Raw genomic sequence first — 5,597 nt, 5'->3', positions numbered from 1 at the left:
AAAACATCAGTGATGAGAGAAAATCATTGATTGGCTGCCTCCTGCACGCCCCCTCCTGGGGACTGAGCCGCAACCCAGGCATGTGCCCTTGACTGGAATCAAACCCGGGACCCTTGAGTCCACAGGCCGACGCTTTATCCACTGAGCCAAACCGGCTAGGGTGAAGACAGGCATTTTTATGTGTTTTGTTCACATCTATATTCAACAAATATAGGTGATGCTGAATGAATCAGGGTCTCTTTCTCCCCAGGAACTCATGTGGCTCAGTTCCCTAGTACTGAAAATATATGTCCAGCGCAGTTCCCAGCCATACTCGGAAACTGGTGTATTTCTCTTGGGCTCTTTCTTGTCACTCCTGTAGAGTCTTTTCCATCATTCCTCCCTTGCAGTGCTAATTTCCTGGACACAACACTGTGGAGTTTGATAAAATGTTGGCGAATTAGGTGTCTGTGGGGTTTGGGTTATTTTTATCAGAGATATAGCCTCAGGAGAACATGGTATCTTTTCAACTTGTTACTATGCCATAAAATACACCAGTATTTTAGTGTTTATAGAGTTAATAGAGATAAAAAAAAGAGAGAGAAGGGGAATTGATTTAATTATCATTTACATAATGCAGTTTTATGAGCCTATGTAAATTATGCATTGTTGACCTTTAAATTAATTTAGGCTTAATTAGATGGTTTCATTATGTTTAAAGATGTAATATAATTATTTTATTATGTTTCTTATTGCTTTGTAAGCATATTTCTGCTTCGTGTCTCATTAAGGCCCAAATGTATGGCCTTCTTATCGACTATTTATTTAGCTGTTTTCTGGTGTGAGGTTTGCAGAAGCCTGAACTGACTGAAGTATGGTGTTCCTAAATTGTGTAATTTTCCAGGACACATTGCAGCTTTTGCTTCAATGGGGGCCTACATTTTCAAAAGAGTTAAACATTTGATCTGAAAATGGGCTCTTTAAAAAAGTCGTTTGCAACAGGAATCTTTGTCATGCTGGGCACAAAAGGAAAAATGAATCTAGCATTCCACCAAGGCTCAGCCTTGGGCCCTCTAGTGTTGGATCTTGGAACTGTAGATTAATTTTGCACATGGCATTGGAGCCCTGAGTCCCCTGAGAATCCCAGGAAATCTGAAGGGAAGGAGGACGCTGAGTAGGCTGGTCTCTGGCCTCATCACCTTCAGCCACAGAAGCCACATTGTTACATATTTTCTTCAATTTGGGACACTGCTAACCTCTTCCTTGTTAATATAGTTATTGTAGCTCTTCAAAAATAAAAATTCACAAGCTATATTTACTAGAGAGTAAGCATATGAAACCTAAGAAAGTGATTGTTCATTTTTGCCATCCGATTTTAGGATTTGGGCAATATCTCCTCATATAAAACCTATCAATACTTGGGCTTAGCCTGACCCGTTTGACTCAGTGGATAGAGCATTGGTCTGGGGACTCAAAGGTCTCAGGTTCGATTCCGGTCAAGGGCATGTACCTTGGTTGCGGGCATATACCCAGTAGGGGGTGTGCAGGAGGCAGCTGATCGATGTTTCCCTCAAATCAATGTTTCTAGCTCTCTATCCCTCTCCCTTCCTCTCTGTGAAAAAATCAATAAAATATAAAAAAAATACTTGGGCTTAACCCCAAATAACTAACTTATGGTGAAATTGAATTGAACACCTATATGTTTTCATTAAAAAATATACAACAGGGAACCATGTCTATTTTATACACTCCGGGTTTCATGCACTCATAGTCAAACAGCCAGGCTTGGGAATGCATTTGCAATACTGAGTTTATTGCTGATCATCAGTGGGTCTTTGGTTCCACTGCAGGGAGCCCCTGGTGGAGGCATCCTTGAAAGGAATTCTCCTGTTCTGTGCTGTGGCTAGTAGTGTCCCCTCGAATCCTTCACTGACGTAGGGAGAGACATGCAGACCACTCAGCGGTGTGTTGAGAACTCTTGGATGACACGGCTCGATGCACTTCCATTCCCATCGCCAGCGCGTCAGACCTGTGCAGGCCATGGTCATCTTGCCTGTAAGGGGAGGCTGGTCTCCCGATCTCTTCGGTCACTTCCCCATTTGTGAATTTATGACCAGATGACTGATCTTCAAGTTCACATCCAATGCACCCCCTAACCCAGTGGTTCTCAACCTTCCTAATGCCGCGACCCTTTAATACAGTTCCTCATGTGGTGACCCCCAATTTCATTGTTACAAATTGAACATAATTAAAGTATAGTGATTAATCACAAAAACAATATGTAATTATATATGTGTTTTCCGATGGTCTTAGGCGACCCCTGTGAAAGGAGCCTGGGTCCCTGAACGATTGCTGGACTGAGTCCTTTCTCTCATGCCCTCTGACAACAGGACATGGAAGACAGGTAGGCCTTTACCATGTTGAGTCACTGAGGTTTTAGTGTTGTTTGTGATAGCAGTTAACTTACCCTGGCTAGTACATTCCCCAATCTCTCTGAACCTGTTTCCTTACCTGTAAAGGTAAGGAAATTACCTTACTTAATTCACAGTGTAAAGTGACTTAAGTAAGATAATTTATCGTACATACTCGGCACATAGTAAGTGCTCATGGATGTCAGCTGTTGTTATTAGTGAGTGTGACTGCCAGTTAGAAGAGGGGGCAGATTGGTGTCTGGGAGGATAGTGGTTCAGGAGGAGTGTAACAGTAGGATTGTCATTGTCATCATCGTCATGAAGATGGCACCCGCCATTTACTGACCACCTGATTGGGCCCGGCTCTGTCCTGGGGTGCATCACGTGTCCTCATTTCAATCCCCTGAGGCAGGTATTAGTCACCTCCATGAGGACCCAGGACCCCGGCCCAGGCTGCTGAGCTGCACAGATGACACAAGCAGTGACATGGGCAGGCTTTAAACTCTGGGCTCTCTGACCTTTACTTCAGAAACGACACCACGTGTATTTTGGGGAAATGTGACAGGTATTTAAAGAAAAGAAAAAAAATGCCTTTAAATGAGGCCTTCACCTGCTTTGCTTCTCATTGGGGAAGTGTTATGTTTTCCTTCTGAAACTTTCTCTACTTCAAGTTGTATTGACTGGCTTTTATAAATGAATCCTTTGGCTAGAGATCGGCTGCAGATGTGAAAGGCCCGTCTCCTTTCCTTCCCCAGGGTCCTGTGGCTTCTGTTTTGTTTGTACTCCCGCAGGCTCTGTGTGGAGTCGGTCAGTGGAAAAGGGACTAGGTTTCCAGAACAATGCGTCTGTGAGTCCTGCAAGTCTCCCTGCAGCTCAAGGCCTCCTGTGAGTAGAGCAGATACTTAAAAGCCCTTTCGATATGTGCATAACCTGAGCTATAATTTCCCAGAAGCACCTTCCATTTCTTTATTTTTGTGTGGAGTGAAGAAAGATTTGTGACTCCACACGAACAAGAAAGGTTTGGAAAATAAAGAAAGAAAGGTTTGATGAAAACTTCTGAGGTGCTGGTGCTTAAAATCCTGATACTAGATTCACTAGATTAACCAAAGGATTGATTGCCCTTCACAGTTACGTGTACTGTATTCCCTTTTCTTCCCCTTTGAGATAACAGTTTGGGCTTCAGCAACATAACCCACCCCGTAGACCAGTAGTAGATCCATAGGCACAGATTCAGTCATTAGCAACATGGGGTGTCGCTGGACTACATTTGCATTTATATTAACAAGACAATTCTACTTGCAGCTGTTTATGTGGCGCCCACTTGCTGTGTGCTAAGACAGCGGGTAAAGACTGGTTTATAATGTATTTTACTTCCACTGCTTCTCTTCTAGGTCTGATAAAACTTTAAACACAAGAAGCATTTTTCTTTTTTTATCTCACAGATAGTTTCGCTGTCAAAGGCAATGCTAAAGGCAAGGTGAATAAAACCAACTTCTACACTTAAGGTTATTTTTGCAATATTTATGAACATTCTCAGGAAAAAGCCTAGGCCCCTCGCTGATAGAACAATGGGTTAGGTTGCTTTTCTTCAAGAATATTATTATCAATATAATAATATATCAGTATAGAGTTTCGTAGAAATTCTTCTACGGTAAAACTTCGAAAACTGTTTTGTCCTTTAAAAAGTAATGTTATCAGGCACTGGCCGAGTAGCTCAGTTGGTTGGAATGCCATTCCCAATGCACCAGGGTTGCGGGTTCGATACCTGGTCAGGGCACATGCAAGAATCGACCAATTAATGCATGAATGAATGGAATAGCAAGTTGATGTTTCTCTCAAACACGCTCTCTCTCTCTCCCTTCCCCTCTCTCTCTCTCTAAAAAAAGAAAAAAAAAAAGTTCTTAAAAAAAATGTTATCAGAGGCAAAAAATGACATCCTCCCCCCCCAGCCCAAAAAAAACCACTTTGTGGCTGCTTGAAAAATAACACGAGATGGCGCCAGAGAGCCAAAGTGGAGATGGATTTGCTTCTAGGCAGGAGAAAGATCTGAGTGGAAAAGGGTGGCCTTTTACAGTCTCTGAATTCGTGCAGGAGGGTCCCACTTTCTCCACATCGTCGCAACACTTTGTTTTCTTTTAAAAAAATAGCTGAGTGGTCTCTTACTGTGGTTTTGATTTGTGTTTCCTTGAGCAATTGGTTTTTACTTATTTTTTAAGCCGTAGAGGATCCTGTTGACAGCTTGTGCTGCATGGCCTGATGGTGAGGGGCTAGGGGTCCCGCGTGTGCTCAAAACCAGTAGCCACATAAAGAGAAGCCCAATGCTTAGAGCAGTTAACCAGGGAGGCTCTTTTCTTCTTTTTTTAATATATTTTATTGACTTTTTACAGAGAGGAAGGGAGAGAGATAGAGAGTTAGAAACATGGATGAGAGAGAAACATCGATCAGCTGCCTCCTGCACATCTCCCATCAGGGATGTGCCCACAACCAAGGTACATGCCCTTGACCGGAATCAAACCTGGGACCTTTCAGTCCGCAGGCCGACGCTCTATCCACTGAGCCAAACTGGTTTCGGCAGGAATAACTTGTAATAATGTTCTGCTTGTGTTGCCCTCTTTGCCATCTTTTTTTAATAATAGAAATTCATACAGTTTAAGAGCCTCTGTGATGTCTGAAATCTTGTTTTTCTTTTTGGGACACCGCTCTTCATTGATTATTGCTACTCCTTTCAGAATCTATCTTTAGCAGACAAGGGATTTAAAAAGAAAAAATGGCCATGCTGGGCCGCATGCCTCAGTGGTTGAATGTTGATCTATGAAACAGAAGGTCACAATCCAAATCCTGGTGAGGGCACATGCCTGGATTGTGGGCTTGATCCCGTTGTAGGGTGGGCGGAAGGCAACTGATCAATGATTCTCTCATTGATGTTTCTCTCCCGCCCCCCTCCTTTCCTCTCTGAAATCAATCTGTAATAATAAAAGTGTAATATGCTAATTATAGACCAAACATCTTTCCAGACGACCTTCCGGACGAAGCCAGGGCTGCAAAGGAAGCCTGGGTCCTGGTGCCTGCCGGCTGCGGAGGGAAGCTCAGGTCTCGGTGCCAGCGGAAGCCGGTGCTGCAGCCGGGAAGAAGACTACTCTTGCACGAATTCATACATTGGCCTTCTAGTAAAAATATTTTAAAAAATTAACAGGTAGTTCTTCTTTA

At 43.1% G+C, this 5,597-nt stretch overlaps 1 long non-coding RNA gene across 2 annotated transcripts in view; it reads left to right on the top strand.

The window, feature by feature from the left end:
• LOC102437545 overlaps positions 1-3,358 on the top strand; it is a 12,034-nt gene extending 8,676 nt beyond the window's left edge. For both annotated transcript variants that reach the window (XR_002826263.1, XR_001351150.2), the window contains exons 2-3: positions 2,293-2,383; positions 3,182-3,358. This is a non-coding gene — a long non-coding RNA (uncharacterized LOC102437545). The remainder of the gene's footprint in view (positions 1-2,292; positions 2,384-3,181) is intronic.
• The last annotated feature ends 2,239 nt before the right edge of the window (positions 3,359-5,597 follow it).

This window comes from Myotis lucifugus, unplaced genomic scaffold, assembly GCF_000147115.1.
Source record: "Myotis lucifugus unplaced genomic scaffold, Myoluc2.0 scaffold_431, whole genome shotgun sequence".
NCBI lineage: Eukaryota > Metazoa > Chordata > Mammalia > Chiroptera > Vespertilionidae > Myotis > Myotis lucifugus.
The sequence above is the reverse complement of the archived record's forward strand: the minus strand, read 5'-3'. Positions and strand labels throughout refer to the sequence as shown.